Here is a 22,361-nt window from a genome sequence, read left to right on the forward strand (position 1 = left end):
GGGGGAGTGTGTGAGAGAGAAGTAGATGGAGGGGGGGAGTGTGTGAGAGAGAAGTAGATGGAGGGGGGGAGTGTGTGAGAGAGAAGTAGATGGAGGGGGGGAGTGTGTGAGAGAGACGTAGATGGAGGGGGGGAGAGTGTGAGAGAGACGTAGATGGAGGGGGTGGGGAGTGTGTGAGAGAGACGTAGGTGGAGGGGGGGAGAGTGTGAGAGGGAAGTAGATGGAGGGGGGGGGGGGAGTGTGTGAGAGAGAAGTAGATGGGGGGGAATGTGTGAGAGAGATGTAGATGGGGGGGGGGGGGGGGAGTGTGTGAGAGAGAAGTAGATCGGGGGGGGTGAGTGTGTGAGAGGGAAGTAGATGGAGGGGGGGTGAGTGTGTGAGAGGGAAGTAGATGGAAGGGGGGGGAGTGTGTGAGAGAGACGTAGATGGAGGGGGGAGTGTGTGAGAGAGAAGTAGATGGGGGGGGGGAGGAAGTGTGTGAGAGGGAAGTAGATGGAGGCGGGGGGGTGTGTGAGAGAGTAGCAGATGGAGGGGGGAGTGTGTGAGAGAGAAGTAGATGGAGGGGGGGGGAGTGTGTGAGAGAGAAATAGATGGGGGGGGGAGTGTGTGAGAGAGAAGTAGATGGGGGGGAAGTGTGTGAGAGGGAAGAGGATTTGGGGGGAGTGTGTGAGAGTGAAGTAGATGGAGGGGGGAGTGTGTGAGAGAGAAGGAAATGGGGGGGGGGAGTGTGTGAGAGAGATGTAGATGGAGGGGGGGGTGGGGAGTGTGTGAGAGAGAAGTAGATGGAGGGGGAGTGTGTGAGAGAGAAGTAGATGGAGGGGGAGTGTGTGAGAGAGAAGTAGATGGAGGGGGGGTGGGAGTGTGTGAGAGAGATGTAGATGGAGGGGGGGGGGGAGTCTGTGAGAGAGATGTAGATGGAGGGGGGAGTGTGTGAGAGAGAAGTAGATGGAGGGGGGGAGTGTGTGAGAGAGATGTAGATGGAGGGGGGGGAGTGTGTGAGAGAGATGTAGATGGAGGGGGGGGAGTGTGTGAGAGAGATGTAGATGGAGGGGGGGAGTCTGTGAGAGAGATGTAGATGGAGGGGGGCAGTGTGTGAGAGAGAAGTAGATGGAGAGAGGGGGAGTGTGTGAGAGACGTAGATGGAGAGAGGGGTGAGTGTGTGAGAGAGAAGTAGATGGAGGGGGGAGTGTGAGAGAGAGAAGTAGATGGAGGGGGAGTGTGAGAGAGAAGTAGATGGAGGGGGCGGAGTGTGTGAGAGAGACGTAGGTGTTGAGAGGGGGAGTGTGTGAGAGACGTAGATGGAGAGAGGGGTGAGTGTGTGAGAGAGAAGTAGATGGAGGGGGGAGTGTGAGAGAGAGAAGTAGATGGAGGGGGAGTGTGAGAGAGAAGTAGATGGGGGCGGGGGAGTGTGTGAGAGAGATGTAGATGGGGGGGGGGGAGTGTGTGAGAGGGAAGTAGATGGGGGGGGGAGTGTGTGAGAGGGAAGTAGATGGGGGGGGGAGTGTGTGAGAGGGAAGTAGATGGGGGGGGGGGAAGTGTGTGAGAGGGAAGTCGATGGAGGGGGGGAGTGTGTGAGAGAGAAGTAGATGGAGGGGGAGTGTGTGAGAGAGAAGTAGATGGGGGGGGGAGTGTGTGAGAGAGAAGTAGATGGAGGGGGGAGTGTGTGAGAGAGAAGTAGATGGGGGGGGGGAGTGTGTGAGAGAGAAGTAGATGGGGGGGGGTGTGTGAGAGAGAAGTAGATGGAGGGGGGAGTGTGTGAGAGAGAAATAGATGGAGTGGAGGGAGTGTGTGAGAGAGATGTAGATGGGGGGGGGTGGGTGAGAGAGACGTAGATGGGGGGGGTGGGTGAGAGAGACGTAGATGGGGGGGGGAATGTGTGAGAGAGACGTAGATGGGGGGGGAGTGTGTGAGAGAGACGTAGATGGGGGGGGGGGGGGGGAGTGTGTGAGAGAGACGTAGATGGGGGGGGGGGGGGGAGTGTGTGAGAGAGACGTAGATGGGGGGGGGGGGAGTGTGTGAGAGAGACGTAGATGGGGGGGGGGGGAGTGTGTGAGAGAGACGTAGATGGGGTGGGGTGAGTGTGTGAGAGAGACGTAGATGGAGTGGGGTGAGTGTGTGAGAGAGAAGTAGATGGAGGGGGGGGAGTGTGTGAGAGAGAAGGAGATGGAGGGGGGAGTGTGTGAGAGACAAGTAGATGGGGGGGGGGGGGGGGAGTGTGTCAGAGAGATGTAGATGGAGGGGGGGGAATGTGTCAGAGAGATGTAGATGTGGGGCGGGGAGTGTGTGAGAGATGTAGATGGAGGGGGGGGGGGGAGTGTGTGAGAGAGACGTAGATGGAGGGGTGAGTGTGTGAGAGAGAAGTAGATGGAGGGGGGGGAGTGTGTGAGAGAGAAGTAGATGAGGGGGGGGGTAGTGTGTGAGAGAGATGTAGATGGGGGGGGTGGAGTGTGTGAGAGAGACGTAGATGGAAGGGGGGGAGTGTGTGAGAGAGACATAGATGGGGGGGGAGTGTGTGAGAGAGACGTAGATGGGGGGGGGGAGTGTGTGAGAGAGACGTAGATGGGGGGGGGAGTGTGTGAGAGAGACGTAGATGGGGGGGGGGGGGAGTGTGTGAGAGAGACGTAGATGGGGGGGGGGAGTGTGTGTGAGAGAGACGTAGATGGTGGGGGGAGTGTATGAGAGAGACGTAGATGGGGTGGGGTGAGTGTGTGAGAGAGACGTAGATGGGGTGGGGTGAGTGTGTGAGAGAGACGTAGATGGAGTGGGGTGAGTGTGTGAGAGAGAAGTAGATGGAGGGGGGGGAGTGTGTGAGAGAGAAGGAGATGGAGGGGGGAGTGTGTGAGAGACAAGTAGATGGGGGGGGGGGGGGGAGTGTGTCAGAGAGATGTAGATGGAGGGGGGGGAATGTGTCAGAGAGATGTAGATGTGGGGCGGGGAGTGTGTGAGAGATGTAGATGGAGGGGGGGGGGGGAGTGTGTGAGAGAGACGTAGATGGAGGGGTGAGTGTGTGAGAGAGAAGTAGATGGAGGGGGGGGAGTGTGTGAGAGAGAAGTAGATGAGGGGGGGGGTAGTGTGTGAGAGAGATGTAGATGGGGGGGGTGGAGTGTGTGAGAGAGACGTAGATGGAAGGGGGGGAGTGTGTGAGAGAGACATAGATGGGGGGGGAGTGTGTGAGAGAGACGTAGATGGGGGGGGGGAGTGTGTGAGAGAGACGTAGATGGGGGGGGGAGTGTGTGAGAGAGACGTAGATGGGGGGGGGGGGGAGTGTGTGAGAGAGACGTAGATGGGGGGGGGGAGTGTGTGTGAGAGAGACGTAGATGGTGGGGGGAGTGTATGAGAGAGACGTAGATGGGGTGGGGTGAGTGTGTGAGAGAGACGTAGATGGGGTGGGGTGAGTGTGTGAGAGAGAAGTAGATGGAGGGGGGAGTGTGTGAGAGAGAAGTAGATGGAGGGGGGAGTGTGTGAGAGAGAAGTAGATGGAGGGGGGGGGAGTGTGTGAGAGAGAAGTAGATGAGGGGGGGGGGGAGTGTGTGAGAGAGATGTAGATGGGGGGGGTGGAGTGTGTGAGAGAGACGTAGATGGTGGGGGGAGTGTGTGAGAGAGACGTAGATGGGGTGGGGTGAGTGTGTGAGAGAGACGTAGATGGAGTTGGGTGAGTGTGTGAGAGAGAAGTAGATGGAGGGGGGGGGAGTGTGTGAGAGAGAAGGAGATGGAGGGGGGAGTGTGTGAGAGACAAGTAGATGGGGGGGGGGGGGGAGTGTGTCAGAGAGATGTAGATGGAGGGGGGGGAATGTGTCAGAGAGATGTAGATGGAGGGGGGGGAATGTGTCAGAGAGATGTAGATGTGGGGCGGGGAGTGTGTGAGAGATGTAGATGGAGGGGGGGGGGGGGGGGAGTGTGTGAGAGAGACGTAGATGGTGGGGGGAGTGTGTGAGAGAGAAGTAGATGGAGGGGGGGGGGAGTGTGTGAGAGAGAAGTAGATGAGGGGGGGGGTGGAGTGTGTGAGAGAGACGTAGATGGAAGGGGGGGAGTGTGTGAGAGAGACATAGATGGGGGGGGAGTGTGTGAGAGAGACATAGATGGGGGGGGAGTGTGTGAGAGAGACGTAGATGGGGGGGGGGGAGTGTGTGAGAGACGTAGATGGGGGGGGGGGGAGTGTGTGAGAGAGACGTAGATGGGGGGGGGGAGTGTGTGAGAGACACGTAGATGGGGGGTGGGGAGTGTGTGAGAGAGACGTAGCTGGGGGGGGGGGGAGTGTGTGAGAGAGACGTAGATGAGGGGGGGGGAGTGTGTGTGAGAGAGACGTAGATGGTGGGGGGAGTGTGTGAGAGAGACGTAGATGGGGTGGGGTGAGTGTGTGAGAGAGACGTAGATGGGGTGGGGTGAGTGTGTGAGAGAGAAGTAGATGGAGGGGGGAGTGTGTGAGAGAGAAGTAGATGGAGGGGGGAGTGTGTGAGAGAGAAGTAGATGGAGGGGGGGGGAGTGTGTGAGAGAGAAGTAGATGAGGGGGGTGGGGAGTGTGTGAGAGAGATGTAGATGGGGGGGGTGGAGTGTGTGAGAGAGAAATAGATGGGGTGGGGTGAGTGTGTGAGAGAGACGTAGATGGGGGGGGGGGGGGAGTGTGTGAGAGAGACGTAGATGGGGGGCGGGAGTGTGTGAGAGAGACGTAGATGGGGGGGGGGGAAGTGTGTGAGAGAGACGTAGATGGGGGGGGGAGTGTGTGAGAGAGACGTAGATGGGGGGGGGGGAGTGTGTGAGAGAGACGTAGATGGGGGGGGAGTGTGTGAGAGTGACGTAGATGGGGGGGGGGAGTGTGTGAGAGAGACGTAGATGGGGGGGGGGGGGGAAGTGTGCGAGAGACGTAGATGGGGGTGGGGGCCAGTGTGTGAGAGAGACGTAGATGGAGGGGGGAGTGTGTGAGAGAGAAGTAGATGGAGAGAGGGGGGAATGTGTGAGAGACGTAGATGGAGAGAGGGGGAGTGTGTGAGAGACGTAGATGGAGAGAGGGGGAGTGTGTGAGAGAGAAGTAGATGGAGGGGGCGGAGTGTGTGAGAGAGACGTAGGTGGAGAGAGGGGGAGTGTGTGAGAGACGTAGATGGAGAGAGGGGTGAGTGTGTGAGAGAGAAGTAGATGGAGGGGGGAGTGTGTGAGAGAGATGTAGATGGGGGGGGGGGGGGAGTGTGTGAGAGGGAAGTAGATGGAGGGGGGGAGTGTGTGAGAGAGAAGTAGATGGAGGGGGGGAGTGTGTGAGAGAGAAGTAGATGGAGGGGGGAGTGTGTGAGAGAGAAGTAGATGGGGGGGGAGTGTGTGAGAGAGAAGTAGATGGGGGGGGGTGTGTGAGAGAGAAGTAGATGGAGGGGGGAGTGTGTGAGAGAGAAATAGATGGAGTGGGGGGGGTGTGTGAGAGAGACGTAGATGGAGGGGGGAGTGTGTGAGAGAGCAGTAGATGGAGGGGGGAGTGTGTGAGAGAGAAGTAGATGGAGGGGGGGGGAGTGTGTGAGAGAGAAGTAGATGGAGGGGGGAGTGTGAGAGAGAAGTAGATGGAGGGGGGGCGGAGTGTGTGAAAGAGAAGTAGATGGGGGCGGAGGAGTGTGTGAGAGAGATGTAGGTGGAGAGAGGGGTGAGTGTGAGAGAGGGAAGTAGATGGAGGGGGGGTGGGAGTGTGTGAGAGAGAAGTAGATGGGGGGGGGGGTAGTGTGTCAGAGAGATGTAGATGGAGGGGGGGAGTGTGTCAGAGAGATGTAGATGGAGGGGGGGAGTGTGTGAGAGAGATGTAGATGTGGGGCGGGGAGTGTGTGAGAGAGAAGTAGATGGAGGGGGGAGTGTGTGAGAGAGAAGTAGATGGAGGGGGGAGTGTGTGAGAGAGAAGTAGATGGAGGGGGGAGTGTGTGAGAGAGAAGTAGATGAGGGGGGGGGGGGAGTGTGTGAGAGAGATGTAGATGGGGGGGGGTGGAGTGTGTGAGAGAGACGTAGATGGAAGGGGGGGAGTGTGTGAGAGAGACATAGATGGGGGGGGGGAGTGTGTGAGAGAGACGTAGATGGGGGGGGGGGAATGTGTGAGAGAGACGTAGATGGGGGGGGGAGTGTGTGAGAGAGACGTAGATGGGGAGGGGGGAGTGTGTGAGAGAGACGTAGATGGGGGGGGGGGAGTGTGTGAGAGAGACGTAGATGGGGGGGGGGTGAGTGTGTGAGAGAGACGTAGATGGTGGGGGGAGTGTGTGAGAGAGACGTAGATGGGGTGGGGTGAGTGTGTGAGAGAGACGTAGATGGAGTGGGGTGAGTGTGTGAGAGAGAAGTAGATGGAGGGGGGGGCAGTGTGTGAGAGAGAAGGAGATGGAGGGGGGAGTGTGTGAGAGACAAGTAGATGGGGGGGGGGGGGAGTGTGTCAGAGAGATGTAGATGGAGGGGGGGGAATGTGTCAGAGAGATGTAGATGGAGGGGGGGGGGGGGGAGTGTGTGAGAGAGACGTAGATGGGGAGGGGGGAGTGTGTGAGAGAGACGTAGATGGAGGGGGGAGTGTGTGAGAGAGAAGTAGATGGAGGGGGGAGTGTGTGAGAGAGAAGTAGATGGAGGGGGGGGGAGTGTGTGAGAGAGAAGTAGATGGAGGGGGGGGAGTGTGTGAGAGAGAAGTAGATGGGGGGGGGTGGAGTGTGTGAGAGAGAAATAGATGGGGTGGGGTGAGTGTGTGAGAGAGACGTAGATGGGGGGGGGGGGGAGTGTGTGAGAGAGACATAGATGGGGGGCGGGAGTGTGTGAGAGAGACGTAGATGGGGGGGGGAAGTGTGTGAGAGAGACGTAGATGGGGGGGGAGTGTGTGAGAGAGACGTAGATGGGGGGGAGGGAGTGTGTGAGAGTGACGTAGATGGGGGGGGGAGTGTGTGAGAGAGACGTAGATGGGGTGGGGTGAGTGTGTGAGAGAGACGTAGATGGGGGGTGGTGAGTGTGTGAGAGAGACGTAGATGGGGGGGGGGGGGGAAGTGTGCGAGAGACGTAGATGGGGGTGGGGGCCAGTGTGTGAGAGAGACGTAGATGGAGTGGGGAGTGTGTGAGAGAGAAGTGAATGGGGGGGGGGGGGGGCGGGGGAGTGTGTGAGAGAGACGTAGGTGGAGACGGGTGAGTATGTGAGGGGGGGGTGAGTGTGTGAGAGGGAAGTAGATGGAGGGGGGGAGTGTGTGAGAGAGAAGTAGATGGAGGGGGGGAGTGTGTGAGAGAGAAGTAGATGGAGGGGGGAGTGTGTGAGAGAGATGTAGGTGGAGAGAGGGGGGAGTGTGTGAGAGGGAAGGAGATGGAGGAGGGAGTGTGTGAGAGAGAAGTTGATGGAGGGGGGAGTGTGTGAGAGGGAAGTAGATGGAGGGGGTGAGTGTGTGAGAGAGACGTAGATGGAGTGGGGTGAGTGTGTGAGAGAGAAGTAGATGGAGGGGGGGGGAGTGTGTGAGAGAGAAGGAGATGGAGGGGGGAGTGTGTGAGAGACAAGTAGATGGGGGGGGGGGGGAGTGTGTCAGAGAGATGTAGATGGAGGGGGGGGAATGTGTCAGAGAGATGTAGATGGAGGGGGGGGAATGTGTCAGAGAGATGTAGATGTGGGGCGGGGAGTGTGTGAGAGATGTAGATGGAGGGGGGGGGGGGGGGGAGTGTGTGAGAGAGACGTAGATGGTGGGGGGAGTGTGTGAGAGAGAAGTAGATGGAGGGGGGGGGGAGTGTGTGAGAGAGACGTAGATGGAAGGGGGGGAGTGTGTGAGAGAGACATAGATGGGGGGGGAGTGTGTGAGAGAGACATAGATGGGGGGGGAGTGTGTGAGAGAGACGTAGATGGGGGGGGGGGAGTGTGTGAGAGACGTAGATGGGGGGGGGGGGAGTGTGTGAGAGAGACGTAGATGGGGGGGGGGAGTGTGTGAGAGACACGTAGATGGGGGGTGGGGAGTGTGTGAGAGAGACGTAGCTGGGGGGGGGGGGGAGTGTGTGAGAGAGACGTAGATGAGGGGGGGGGAGTGTGTGTGAGAGAGACGTAGATGGTGGGGGGAGTGTGTGAGAGAGACGTAGATGGGGTGGGGTGAGTGTGTGAGAGAGACGTAGATGGGGTGGGGTGAGTGTGTGAGAGAGAAGTAGATGGAGGGGGGAGTGTGTGAGAGAGAAGTAGATGGAGGGGGGAGTGTGTGAGAGAGAAGTAGATGGAGGGGGGGGGAGTGTGTGAGAGAGAAGTAGATGAGGGGGGTGGGGAGTGTGTGAGAGAGATGTAGATGGGGGGGGTGGAGTGTGTGAGAGAGAAATAGATGGGGTGGGGTGAGTGTGTGAGAGAGACGTAGATGGGGGGGGGGGAGAGTGTGTGAGAGAGACGTAGATGGGGGGCGGGAGTGTGTGAGAGAGACGTAGATGGGGGGGGGGGGAAGTGTGTGAGAGAGACGTAGATGGGGGGGGGAGTGTGTGAGAGAGACGTAGATGGGGGGGGGGAGTGTGTGAGAGAGACGTAGATGGGGGGGGAGTGTGTGAGAGTGACGTAGATGGGGGGGGGGAGTGTGTGAGAGAGACGTAGATGGGGGGGGGGGGGGAAGTGTGCGAGAGACGTAGATGGGGGTGGGGGCCAGTGTGTGAGAGAGACGTAGATGGAGGGGGGAGTGTGTGAGAGAGAAGTAGATGGAGAGAGGGGGGAATGTGTGAGAGACGTAGATGGAGAGAGGGGGAGTGTGTGAGAGACGTAGATGGAGAGAGGGGGAGTGTGTGAGAGAGAAGTAGATGGAGGGGGCGGAGTGTGTGAGAGAGACGTAGGTGGAGAGAGGGGGAGTGTGTGAGAGACGTAGATGGAGAGAGGGGTGAGTGTGTGAGAGAGACGTAGGTGGAGAGAGGGGGAGTGTGTGAGAGAAGTAGATGGAGGGGGGAGTGTGTGAGAGAGATGTAGATGGGGGGGGGGGGGGGGAGTGTGTGAGAGGGAAGTAGATGGAGGGGGGGAGTGTGTGAGAGAGAAGTAGATGGAGGGGGGGAGTGTGTGAGAGAGAAGTAGATGGAGGGGGGAGTGTGTGAGAGAGAAGTAGATGGGGGGGGAGTGTGTGAGAGAGAAGTAGATGGGGGGGGTGTGTGAGAGAGAAGTAGATGGAGGGGGGAGTGTGTGAGAGAGAAATAGATGGAGTGGGGGGGGTGTGTGAGAGAGACGTAGGTGGAGAGAGGGGGGAATGTGTGAGAGAGGAAAGTAGATGGAGGGGGGGGGTGGGAGTGTGTGAGAGAGAAGGAGATGGAGGGGGGGGGGAGTGTGTCAGAGAGATGTAGATGGAGGGGGGGAGTGTGTCAGAGAGATGTAGATGGAGGGGGGGGGAGTGTGTGAGAGAGATGTAGATGTGGGGCGGGGAGTGTGTGAGAGAGATGTAGATGGAGGTGGGGAGTGTGTGAGAGAGACGTAGATGGAGGGGGGAGTGTGTGAGAGAGCAGTAGATGGAGGGGGGAGTGTGTGAGAGAGAAGTAGATGGAGGGGGGGGGAGTGTGTGAGAGAGAAGTAGATGGAGGGGGGAGTGTGAGAGAGAAGTAGATGGAGGGGGGGCGGAGTGTGTGAAAGAGAAGTAGATGGGGGCGGAGGAGTGTGTGAGAGAGATGTAGGTGGAGAGAGGGGTGAGTGTGAGAGAGGGAAGTAGATGGAGGGGGGGTGGGAGTGTGTGAGAGAGAAGTAGATGGGGGGGGGGGTAGTGTGTCAGAGAGATGTAGATGGAGGGGGGGAGTGTGTCAGAGAGATGTAGATGGAGGGGGGGAGTGTGTGAGAGAGATGTAGATGTGGGGCGGGGAGTGTGTGAGAGAGAAGTAGATGGAGGGGGGAGTGTGTGAGAGAGAAGTAGATGGAGGGGGGAGTGTGTGAGAGAGAAGTAGATGGAGGGGGGAGTGTGTGAGAGAGAAGTAGATGAGGGGGGGGGGGGGAGTGTGTGAGAGAGATGTAGATGGGGGGGGGTGGAGTGTGTGAGAGAGACGTAGATGGAAGGGGGGGAGTGTGTGAGAGAGACATAGATGGGGGGGGGGAGTGTGTGAGAGAGACGTAGATGGGGGGGGGGGAATGTGTGAGAGAGACGTAGATGGGGGGGGGAGTGTGTGAGAGAGACGTAGATGGGGAGGGGGGAGTGTGTGAGAGAGACGTAGATGGGGGGGGGGGGGAGTGTGTGAGAGAGACGTAGATGGGGGGGGGGTGAGTGTGTGAGAGAGACGTAGATGGTGGGGGGAGTGTGTGAGAGAGACGTAGATGTGGGGCGGGGAGTGTGTGAGAGAGAAGTAGATGGAGGGGGGAGTGTGTGAGAGAGAAGTAGATGGAGGGGGGAGTGTGTGAGAGAGAAGTAGATGGAGGGGGGAGTGTGTGAGAGAGAAGTAGATGAGGGGGGGGGGGGGAGTGTGTGAGAGAGATGTAGATGGGGGGGGGTGGAGTGTGTGAGAGAGACGTAGATGGAAGGGGGGGAGTGTGTGAGAGAGACATAGATGGGGGGGGGGAGTGTGTGAGAGAGACGTAGATGGGGGGGGGGGAATGTGTGAGAGAGACGTAGATGGGGGGGGGAGTGTGTGAGAGAGACGTAGATGGGGAGGGGGGAGTGTGTGAGAGAGACGTAGATGGGGGGGGGGGGAGTGTGTGAGAGAGACGTAGATGGGGGGGGGGTGAGTGTGTGAGAGAGACGTAGATGGTGGGGGGAGTGTGTGAGAGAGACGTAGATGGGGTGGGGTGAGTGTGTGAGAGAGACGTAGATGGAGTGGGGTGAGTGTGTGAGAGAGAAGTAGATGGAGGGGGGGGGAGTGTGTGAGAGAGAAGGAGATGGAGGGGGGAGTGTGTGAGAGACAAGTAGATGGGGGGGGGGGGGGAGTGTGTCAGAGAGATGTAGATGGAGGGGGGGGAATGTGTCAGAGAGATGTAGATGGAGGGGGGGGTGGGGGAGTGTGTGAGAGAGACGTAGATGGGGAGGGGGGAGTGTGTGAGAGAGACGTAGATGGAGGGGGGAGTGTGTGAGAGAGAAGTAGATGGAGGGGGGAGTGTGTGAGAGAGAAGTAGATGGAGGGGGGGGGGAGTGTGTGAGAGAGAAGTAGATGAGGGGGGGGGGAGTGTGTGAGAGAGATGTAGATGGGGGGGGGTGGAGTGTGTGAGAGAGAAATAGATGGGGTGGGGTGAGTGTGTGAGAGAGACGTAGATGGGGGGGGGGGGGAGTGTGTGAGAGAGACATAGATGGGGGGCGGGAGTGTGTGAGAGAGACGTAGATGGGGGGGGGAAGTGTGTGAGAGAGACGTAGATGGGGGGGGAGTGTGTGAGAGAGACGTAGATGGGGGGGAGGGAGTGTGTGAGAGTGACGTAGATGGGGGGGGGAGTGTGTGAGAGAGAAGTAGATGGAGGGGGGAGTGTGTGAGAGAGAAGTAGATGGAGGGGGGAGTGTGTGAGTGAGAAGTAGATGGAGGGGGGGAGTGTGTGAGAGAGAAGTAGATGGGGGGGGGAGTGTGTGAGAGAGAAGTAGATGGAGGGGGGGGGAGTGTGTGAGAGAAGTAGATGGAGGGGGAGGGTGTGTGAGAGAGAAGTAGATGGAGGGGGGAGTGTGTGAGAGAGACGTAGATGGAGAGAGGGGGGAGTGTGTGAGAGAGACGTAGGTGGAGAGAGGGGGAGTGTGTGAGAGAGAAGTAGATGGAGAGAGGAGTGTGTGAGAGAGACGTAGATGGAGGGGGGAGTGTGTGAGAGAGAAGTCGATGGAGAGAGGGGGGAGTGTGTCAGATGGAAGTAGATGGAGGGGAGGGGAGTGTGTGAGAGAGACGTAGGTGGAGAGAGGGGGGAGTGTGTGAGAGAGACGTAGGTGGAGAGAGGGGGGAGTGTGTGAGAGAGACGTAGGTGGAGAGAGGGGGGAGTGTGTGAGAGAGACGGAGGTGGAGAGAGGGGGGAGTGTGAGAGAGAGACGGAGGTGGAGAGAGGGGGGAGTGTGTGAGAGAGACGGAGGTGGAGAGAGGGGGGAGTGTGAGAGAGAGACGGAGGTGGAGAGAGGGGGGAGTGTGAGAGAGAGACGGAGGTGGAGAGAGGGGGGAGTGTGAGAGAGAGACGGAGGTGGAGAGAGGGGGGAGTGTGTGAGAGAGACGGAGGTGGAGAGAGGGGGGAGTGTGAGAGAGAGACGTAGGTGGAGAGAGGGGGGAGTGTGAGAGAGAGACGTAGGTGGAGAGAGGGGGGAGTGTGAGAGAGACGTGGGTGGAGAGAGGAGGGAGTGTGAGAGAGACGTAGGTGGAGAGAGGGGTGTGTGTGTGAGAGAGACGTAGATGGAGAGGGGGGGGGCGCGGGGGAGTGTGTGAGAGAGACCTAGATGGAGAGAGGAGGGAGTGTGTGAGATGGAAGTAGATGGGGGGAGGGGGGGGGAAGTGTGTGAGAGAGAAGTAGATGGAGGGGGTGGGTGTGAGTGTGTAAGAGAGACGTAGATGGAGAGGGGGGAGAGAGAGAGAAGTAGATGGAGGGGGAGGGTGTGTGAGAGAGAAGTAGATGGAGAGAGGGGGAGTGTGTGAGAGAGAAGTAGATGGAAAGAGGAGATTGTGAGAGAGAGAGAAGTAGATGGGTGGGGCGTGTGTGAGAGAGAAATGGATGGGGAGAGGAGGGGGGTGTGTGAGAGAAGTAGATGGACAGGAAGGAGTGTGTGAGAGAGAAGTAGATGGAGGGGGGAGTGTGTGAGAGAGAAGTAGATGGAGGGGGGAGTGTGTGAGAGAGAAGTAGATGGAGGGGGGGGGGGGGGGGGAGTGTGAGAGAGAGAAGTAGATGAGGGGGGGGGAGTGTGTGAGAGAGATGTAGATGGGGGGGGTGGAGTGTGTGAGAGAGAAATAGATGGGGTGGGGTGAGTGTGTGAGAGAGACGTAGATGGGGGGGGGGGGAGTGTGTGATAGAGACATAGATGGGGGGCGGGAGTGTGTGAGAGAGACGTAGATGGTGGGGGGGGGAAGTGTGTGAGAGAGACGTAGATGGGGGGGGGAGTGTGTGAGAGAGACGTAGATGGGGGGGGGGGAGTGTGTGAGAGTGACGTAGATGGGGGGGGGGGGTGAGTGTGTGAGAGAGACGTAGATGGGGTGGGGTGAGTGTGTGAGAGAGACGTAGATGGGGGGGGGGGGGGAAGTGTGCGAGAGACGTAGATGGGGGTGGGGGCCAGTGTGTGAGAGAGACGTAGATGGAGGGGGGAGTGTGTGAGAGAGAAGTGAATGGGGGGGGGGGGGGGGGGGGAGTGTGTGAGAGAGACGTAGGTGGAGACGGGTGAGTATGTGAGAGGGAAGTAGATGGAGGGGGGGTGAGTGTGTGAGAGGGAAGTAGATGGAGGGGGGGAGTGTGTGAGAGAGAAGTAGATGGAGGGGGGGAGTGTGTGAGAGAGAAGTAGATGGAGGGGGGAGTGTGTGAGAGAGATGTAGGTGGAGAGAGGGGGGAGTGTGTGAGAGGGAAGGAGATGGAGGAGGGAGTGTGTGAGAGAGAAGTTGATGGAGGGGGGAGTGTGTGAGAGGGAAGTAGATGGAGGGGGGGAGTGTGTGAGAGAGACGTAGATGGAGGGGGGAGTGTGTGAGAGAGAAGTAGATGGAGGGTGGGAGTGTGTGAGAGAGAAGTAGATGGAGGGGGGAGTGTGTGAGAGAGAAGTAGATGGAGGGGGGAGTGTGTGAGAGAGAAGTAGATGGAGGGGGGAGTGTGTGAGAGAGAAGTAGATGGAGGGGGGAGTGTGTGAGAGAGAAGTAGATGGAGGGGGGAGTGTGTGAGAGAGAAGTAGATGGAGGGGGGAGTGTGTGAGAGAGAAGTAGATGGTGGGGGGGGGAGTGTGTGAGAGAGAAGTAGATGGAGGGGGGAGTGTGTGAGAGAGAAGTAGATGGAGGGGGGAGTGTGTGAGAGAGATGTAGATGGAGGGGGGGGAGTGTGTGAGAGAGATGTAGATGGAGTGGGGGAGTCTGTGAGAGAGACGTAGATGGAGAGAGGGGTGAGTGTGTGAGAGATGGAGATGGAGAGAGGGGGAGTGTGTGAGAGACGTAGATGGAGAGAGGGGGAGTGTGTGAGAGACGTAGATGGAGAGAGGGGGAATGTGTGAGAGACGTAGATGGAGAGAGGGGGAGTGTGTGAGAGAGAAGTAGATGGGGGGGGGAAGTGTGTGAGAGAGAAGTAGATGGAGGGGGGAGTGTGTGAGAGAGAAGTAGATGGGGGGGGGGAGTGTGTGAGAGAGAAGTAGATGGAGGGGGGGGAGTGTGTGAGAGAGATGTAGATGGAGGGGGGGAGTGTGTGAGAGAGATGTAGATGGAGGGGGGGAGTCTGTGAGAGAGATGTAGATGGAGGGGGGCAGTGTGTGAGAGAGAAGTAGATGGAGAGAGGGGGGAATGTGTGAGAGACGTAGATGGAGAGAGGGTGAGTGTGTGAGAGAGACGTAGGTGGAGAGAGGGGGGAGTGTTTGAGAGATGTCGGTGGAGAGAGGGGGGAGTGTGTGAGAGACGTAGATGGAGAGAGGGGGGCAGTGTGTGAGAGACGTAGATGGAGAGAGGGGGAATGTGTGAGAGACGTAGATGGAGAGAGGGTGAGTGTGTGAGAGAGACGTAGGTGGAGAGAGGGGGGAGTGTTTGAGAGATGTAGGTGGAGAGAGGGGGGAGTGTGTGAGAGACGTAGATGGAGAGAGGGGGGAGTGTGTGAGAGAGATGGAGCAGGGGGTGGGGGTGTGAGAGACGTCGATGGAGAGAGGGGGAGTGTGTGAGAGACGTAGATGGAGAGAGGGGGAGTGTGTGAGAGAGAAGTAGATGGAGAGAGGGGGAGTGTGTGAGAGAGAAGTAGATAGAGGGGGGCAGTGTGTGAGAGAGACGTAGATGGAGAGAGTGGGGAGTGTGTGAGAGACGTAGATGGAGAGAGGGGGAGTGTGTGAGAGAGACGTAGGTGGAGAGAGGGGGAGTGTGTGAGAGACGTAGATGGAGAGAGGGGGAGTGTGTGAGAGACATAGATGGAGAGAGGGGGAGTGTGTGAGAGACGTAGATGGAGAGAGGGGGGAGTGTGTGAGAGACGTAGATGGAGAGAGGGGGAGTGTGTGAGAGAGAAGTAGATGGAGGGGGCGGAGTGTGTGAGAGAGACGTAGGTGGAGAGAGGGGGGAGTGTGTGAGAGGGAAGTAGATGGGGGGGGGGAGTGTGTGAGAGAGAAGTAGATGGAGGGGGGAGTGTGTGAGTGAGAAGTAGATGGAGGGGGGGGGGGGAGTGTGTGAGAGAGAAGTAGATGGAGGGGGGAGTGTGTGCGAGAGAAGTAGATGGAGGGGGGAGTGTGTGAGTGAGAAGTAGATGGAGGGGGGGGGAGTGTGTGAGAGAGAAGTAGATGGGGGGGGGAGTGTGTGAGAGAGAAGTAGATGGAGGGGGGGGAGTGTGTGAGAGAGAAGTAGATGGAGAGGGGAGTGTGTGAGAGAGAAATAGATGGAGGGGGGTGTGTGAGAGAGACGTAGGTGGAGAGAGGGGTGAGTGTGAGAGAGGGAAGTAGATGGAGGGGGGGGTGGGAGTGTGTGAGAGAGAAGTAGATGGAGGGGGGGAGTGTGTGAGAGAGAAGGAGATGGAGGGGGGAGTGTGTGAGAGAGAAATAGATGGAGGGGGGGGGAGTGTGTGAGAGAGATGTAGATGGAGGGGGGTGTGTGAGAGAGACGTAGGTGGAGAGAGGGGTGAGTGTGAGAGAGGGAAGTAGATGGAGGGGGGGGTGGGAGTGTGTGAGAGAGAAGTAGATGGAGGGGGGGCAGTGTGTGAGAGAGAAGGAGATGGAGGGGGGAGTGTGTGAGAGAGAAGTAGTTGGGGGGGGGGGGGGGGAGAGTGTGTCAGAGAGATGTAGATGGAGGGGGGTGTGGGGGAGTGTGGGAGAGAGTCGTAGGTGGAGAGAGGGGGGAGGGTGTGAGAGAGAAGTAGATGGAGGGGAGGAGTGTGTGAGAGAGACGTAGATGGTGGGGGGGAGTGTGTGAGAGAGAAATAGATGGAGGGGGGAGTGTGTGAGAGAGAAGGAGATGGAGGGGGAATGTGTGAGAGAGAGAAGTAGATGGAGGGGGGGGGGGGGAGTGTGTGAGAGAGAAGTAGATGAGGGGGGGGGGGGGGAGTGTGTGAAAGAGATGTAGATGGGGGGGGTGGAGTGTGTGAGAGAGAAATAGATGGAGGGGGGGGAGTGTGTGAGAGAGATGTAGATGGAGGGGGGGGGAGTGTTTGAGAGAGACGTAGATGGAAGGGGGGGAGGGGAGTGTGTGAGAGAGACATAGATGGAGGGGGGGGAGTGTGTGAGAGAGACGTAGATGGGGGGGGAGTGTGTGAGAGAGACGTAGATGGGGGGGGGGGGGGGGGGGAGTGTGTGAGAGAGACGTAGATGGGGGGGGGAGTGTGTGAGAGAAGTAGATGGAGGGGGGAGTGTGTGAGAGAGAAGTAGATGGGGGGGGGGAGTGTGTGAGAGAGAAGTAGATGGGGGGGGGGAGTGTGTGAGAGAGAAGTAGATGGAGGGGGGAGTGTGTGAGAGAGAAGTAGATGGAGGGGGGAGTGTGTGAGAGAGAAGTAGATGGAGGGGGGAGTGTGTGAGTGAGAAGTAGATGGAGGGGGGGAGTGTGTGAGAGAGAAGTAGATGGAGGGGGGGGGAGTGTGTGAGAGAAGTAGATGGAGGGGGGAGTGTGTGAGAGAGAAGTAGATGGAGGGGGGAGTGTGTGAGAGAGAAGTAGATGGAGGGGGAGGGTGTGTGAGAGAGAAGTAGATGGAGGGGGGAAGTGTGTGAGAGAGACGTAGATGGAGAGAGGGGGGAGTGTGTGAGAGAGACGTAGGTGGAGAGAGGGGGAGTGTGTGAGAGAGAAGTAGATGGAGAGAGGAGTGTGTGAGAGAGACGTAGATGGAGGGGGGAGTGTGTGAGAGAGAAGTCGATGGAGAGAGGGGGGAGTGTGTCAGATGGAAGTAGATGGAGGGGAGGGGAGTGTGTGAGAGAGACGTAGGTGGAGAGAGGGGGGAGTGTGTGAGAGAGACGTAGGTGGAGAGAGGGGGGAGTGTGTGAGAGAGACGTAGGTGGAGAGAGGGGGGAGTGTGAGAGAGAGACGGAGGTGGAGAGAGGGGGGAGTGTGAGAGAGAGACGGAGGTGGAGAGAGGGGGGAGTGTGAGAGAGAGACGGAGGTGGAGAGAGGGGGGAGTGTGAGAGAGAGACGGAGGTGGAGAGAGGGGGGAGTGTGTGAGAGAGACGGAGGTGGAGAGAGGGGGGAGTGTGAGAGAGAGACGTAGGTGGAGAGAGGGGGGAGTGTGAGAGAGACGTGGGTGGAGAGAGGAGGGAGTGTGAGAGAGACGTAGGTGGAGAGAGGGGTGTGTGTGTGAGAGAGACGTAGATGGAGAGGGGGGGGGCGCGGGGGAGTGTGTGAGAGAGACCTAGATGGAGAGAGGAGGGAGTGTGTGAGATGGAAGTAGATGGGGGGAGGGGGGGGGAAGTGTGTGAGAGAGAAGTAGATGGAGGGGGTGGGTGTGAGTGTGTAAGAGAGACGTAGATGGAGAGGGGGGAGTGAGAGAGAAGTAGATGGAGGGGGAGGGTGTGTGAGAGAGAAGTAGATGGAGAGAGGGGGAGTGTGTGAGAGAGAAGTAGATGGAAAGAGGAGATTGTGAGAGAGAGAGAAGTAGATGGGTGGGGCGTGTGTGAGAGAGAAATGGATGGGGAGAGGAGGGGGGTGTGTGAGAGAAGTAGATGGACAGGAAGGAGTGTGTGAGAGAGACGTAGATGGAGAGAGGGGGGATTGTGAGAGAGACGTAGATGGAGAGAGGGGGGATTGTGAGAGAGACGTAGATGGAGAGAGGGGGGATTGTGAGAGAGACGTAGATGGAGAGAGGGGGGATTGTGAGAGAGACGTAGATGGAGAGGGGGGATTGTGAGAGAGACGTAGATGGAGAGAGGGGGGATTGTGAGAGAGAGACGTAGGTGGAGATGGGGGGAGTGTGAGAGTGAGACGTAGATGGCGGGGGTGGGTAGTGTGTGAGAGAGACGTAGATGGAGAGAGGGGGAGTGTGAGAGAATGATGTAGATGGAGAGGGGGTGGGAAGTGTGTGAGAGAGGCGTAGATGGAGAGAGGGGGGAGTGTGCGAGAGAGACGTAGATGGAGAGAGGGGGGAGTGTGTGAGAGAGAAGGAGATGGAGGTAGAAAGGGGGAATGTGAGAGAGACCTGGATTGGGGGGCAGAGTGTGTGAGAGATGTGGATGGAGAGGGGGGAGTGAGAGAGAGAGACATAGATGGAGAGAGGGAGGGGAAGCGTGTGAGAGAGACGTAGGTGGAGAGAGGGGGGAGTCTGAGAGAGAGAGAGACGTAGATGGAGAGAGGGAGGGGAAGCGTGCGAGAGAGACGTAGGTGGAGAGGGGGGAGTGTGTGAGAGAGACGTAGGTGGAGAGAGGAGGGAGTGTGTGTGAGAGACGTAGATGGAGAGAGGGGGGAGTGTCTGAGTGAGACGTAGATGGAGAGAGGGGGGAGTGTCTGAGTGAGACGTAGATGGAGAGAGGGGGGAGTGTCTGAGTGAGACGTAGATGGAGAGGGGGGAGTGTGTGAGAGAGACGTAGATGGAGAGAGTGTGTGAGAGGCGAAATTGGAGAGAGAGAGAGAGACGGGGATTGTGTGAGAGAGACGTAGATGGGCTGTGGGGTGTGTGAGAGACGTAGGTGGAGAGAGGGGGAGTGTGTGAGAGACGTAGGTGGAGAGAGGGGGAGTGTGTGAGAGACGTAGATGGAGAGAGGGGGAGTGTGTGAGAGAGACGTAGAGAGAGGGAGGTGAAGGGTTAGAAAGAGACGTTGATGGAGAGGGGGGAGTGGGAGAGAGACGTAGATGGAGGGGGAGGGTGTGTGAGAGAGAAGTAGATGGAGAGAGTGGGGTGTGTGAGAGAGACGTAGATGGAGAGAGGGGGGAGTGTGTGAGAGAGAAGTAGATGGAGAGAGGGGGGAGTGTGTCAGATGGAAGTAGATGGAGGGGAGGGGAGTGTGTGAGAGAGACGTAGGTGGAGAGAGGGGGGAGTGTGTGAGAGAGACGTAGGTGGAGAGAGGGGGGAGTGTGTGAGAGAGACGTAGGTGGAGAGAGGGGGGAGTGTGTGAGAGAGACGTAGGTGGAGAGAGGGGGGAGTGTGAGAGAGAGACGTAGGTGGAGAGAGGGGGGGAGTGTGAGAGAGAGACGTAGGTGGAGAGAGGGGGGAGTGTGAGAGAGAGACGTAGGTGGAGAGAGGGGGGAGTGTGAGAGAGAGACGTAGGTGGAGAGAGGGGGGAGTGTGAGAGAGAGACGTAGGTGGAGAGAGGGGGGAGTGTGAGAGAGAGACGTAGGTGGAGAGAGGGGGGAGTGTGAGAGAGAGACGTAGGTGGAGAGAGGGGGGAGTGTGAGAGAGAGACGTAGGTGGAGAGAGGGGGGAGTGTGAGAGAGAGACGTAGGTGGAGAGAGGGGTGTGTGTGTGAGAGAGACGTAGGTGGAGAGAGGGGGAGTGTGAGAGAGACGTAGGTGGAGAGAGGGGTGTGTGTGTGAGAGAGATGTAGATGGAGAGGGGGGTGTGTGTGTGAGAGAGACGTAGATGGAGAGGGGGGGGGGGGGGGGGGGGGGGAGTGTGTGAGAGAGACCTAGGTGGAGAGAGGGGGGAGTGTGTGAGATGGAAGTAGATGGGGGGGGGGGGGGCGGGGAGTGTGTGAGAGAGAAGTAGATGGAGGGGGTGGGTGTGAGTGTGTAAGAGAGACGTAGATGGAGAGGGGGGAGTGAGAGAGAAGTAGATGGAGGGGGAGGGTGTGTGAGAGACGAAGGTGGAGATGGGAGTGTGTGAGAGAGAGGTAGATGGAGAAAGGGCGGAGTGTGTAGAGAGACGTAGGTGGAGGGGGGGGGAGTGTGTGAGAGAGACGTAGATGGAGAGGGGGGGGGAGTGTGTGAGAGAGACGTAGATGGAGGGGGGGAGTGTGTGAGAGAGACGTAGGTGGAGAGAGGGGGGAGTGTGTGAGAGAGACGTAGGTGGAGAGAGGGGGGAGTGTGTGAGAGAGACGTAGGTGGAGAGGGGGGAGTGTGTGAGAGAGACGTAGGTGGAGAGGGGGGAGTGTGTGAGAGAGACGTAGATGGAGAGAGGGGGGAGTGTGTGAGAGAGACGTAGGTGGAGAGAGGAGGGAGTGTGTGAGAGAGACGTAGATGGAGAGAGGGGGGAGTGTGTCAGATGGAAGTAGATGGAGGCGAGGGGAGTGTGTGAGAGAGACGTAGGTGGAGAGAGGGGGGAGTGTGTGAGAGAGACGTAGGTGGAGAGAGGGGGGAGTGTGTGAGAGAGACGTAGGTGGAGAGAGGGGGGAGTGTGAGAGAGAGACGTAGGTGGAGAGAGGGGGGAGTGTGAGAGAGAGACGGAGGTGGAGAGGGGGGAGTGTGAGAGAGAGACGGAGGTGGAGAGAGGGGGGAGTGTGAGAGAGAGACGTAGGTGGAGAGAGGGGGGGAGTGTGAGAGAGAGACGTAGGTGGAGAGAGGGGGGAGTGTGAGAGAGAGACGTAGGTGGAGAGAGGGGGGAGTGTGAGAGAGAGACGTAGGTGGAGAGAGGGGGGAGTGTGAGAGAGAGACGTAGGTGGAGAGAGGGGGGAGTGTGAGAGAGAGACGTAGGTGGAGAGAGGGGGGAGTGTGAGAGAGACGTAGGTGGAGAGAGGGGGAGTGTGAGAGAGACGTAGGTGGAGAGAGGGGTGTGTGTGTGAGAGAGATGTAGATGGAGAGGGGGGTGTGTGTGTGAGAGAGACGTAGATGGAGAGGGGGGGGGGGGGGGGGGGAGTGTGTGAGAGAGACCTAGATGGAGAGAGGAGGGAGTGTGTGAGATGGAAGTAGATGGAGGGGGTGGGTGTGAGTGTGTAAGAGAGACGTAGATGGAGAGGGGGGAGTGAGAGAGAAGTAGATGGAGGGGGAGGGTGTGTGAGAGACGAAGGTGGAGATGGGAGTGTGTGAGAGAGAGGTAGATGGAGAAAGGGCGGAGTGTGTAGAGAGACGTAGGTGGAGGGGGGGGGGGAGTGTGTGAGAGAGACGTAGATGGAGGGGGGGGGGAGTGTGTGAGAGAGACGTAGATGGAGGGGGGTAGTGTGTGAGAGAGACGTAGGTGGAGAGAGGGGGGAGTGTGTGAGAGAGACGTAGGTGGAGAGAGGGGGGAGTGTGTGAGAGAGACGTAGGTGGAGAGAGGGGGGAGTGTGTGAGAGAGACGTAGGTGGAGAGAGGGGGGAGTGTGTGAGAGAGACGTAGGTGGAGAGGGGGGAGTGTGTGAGAGAGACGTAGGTGGAGAGGGGGGAGTGTGTGAGAGAGACGTAGATGGAGAGAGGGGGGAGTGTGTGAGAGAGACGTAGATGGAGCAGAATCGATGGGGAGAGCGAGGGAATGTGCGAGTGAGAGGAATACACATGAATAGGGAGTAAATGTGACGGGAATTGATGGAAATAGAGGGAATGTGTGTGTGTGAGAGAGAAGAATAGATGTTTGGAGGGAGTGAGGCAGAGAGATGGAAATGGAGAGAGGGAGTGCGGTGGAGAGATGGGAATCGATGGAGGAAAGAAGGCTGAGGGACGGGAATAGAGGGAGGTAGGGGCGTTGGGATTGAAATGGTGGGAGGGAGGTGGACAAATTGGAATGAGGGAGGGTGGGAAGCAGCGGGACTGGAATAGGGGGAGGGAAACAAAGGGACTGGAATGGGGGGAGGGAGTGTGGCTGGTGGAGTGACTGGAATGGAGTGAGGTAGGGTGCAGAGGGCCTGGAATGGTGGGAGGGAGATGGCGAGACTGGAAGGAAGGACAAATTGGAATGAGGGAGGGAGGGATGTAGAGGGACAGGAATAGACGGAGGGAGGGAGGGAGGTGGAGGGAGTGGAATCGAAGGAGGGAGTGGGTTGGAGAGGGTGGAAAGTTGGCAAGGAGGGAGGCGGAGGGACTGGATTCGAGGGAGGGTGGAGGAACTGGTCTCAAGGGAGGGCACAGGGACTGTGCTCGTGAGGGCGGGGGCGCGGAGGGACAGGGCTCGGGTGAGGGCGGAGGGACTGGGCTTGGGTGAAGGCGTGGGGGCGGAGGGTCTGGGCTCAGGTGAAGGCTGGGGGGCGGATGGTCTGGGCTCAGGTGAGGGCAGAGGGTCTGGGCTCGGGTGAGGGTGGGGGGGGCGGAGGGTCTGGGCTTGGGTGAAGGCTGGGAGCCGGAGGGTCTGGGCTCAGGTGAGGGCGGAGGGTCTGGGCTCGGGTGAGGGTGGGGGGGACGGAGGGTCTGGGCTCGGGTGAAGGCGTGGGGGCGGAGGGTCTGGGCTCGGGTGAGGGCGGGGGCGTGGAGGGTCTGGGCTCGGGTGAGGGCGGGGGGGCGGAGGGTCTGGGCTCGGGTGAGGGCGGGGGGGCGGAGGGTCTGGGCTTGGGTGAAGGCTGGGGGCCGGAGGGTCTGGGCTCGGGTGAGGGTGGAGGGTCTGGGCTCGGGTGAGAGCAG

General features: G+C 58.7%; 1 protein-coding gene across 1 annotated transcript in view; it reads left to right on the plus strand.

Annotated features, from left to right (window-relative positions):
* Positions 1-22,361, plus strand: part of abhd14a (abhydrolase domain containing 14A) — a 100,656-nt gene that overhangs the window by 64,387 nt on the left and 13,908 nt on the right. The gene's annotated exons all lie outside the window — the stretch shown is intronic.

This window comes from Chiloscyllium plagiosum, unplaced genomic scaffold (genome assembly GCF_037043375.1).
Source record: "Chiloscyllium plagiosum isolate Xiang-an unplaced genomic scaffold, Cpla_swu_hap1 HiC_scaffold_14, whole genome shotgun sequence".
In the NCBI taxonomy this organism is placed as follows: Eukaryota; Metazoa; Chordata; class Chondrichthyes; order Orectolobiformes; family Hemiscylliidae; genus Chiloscyllium; species Chiloscyllium plagiosum.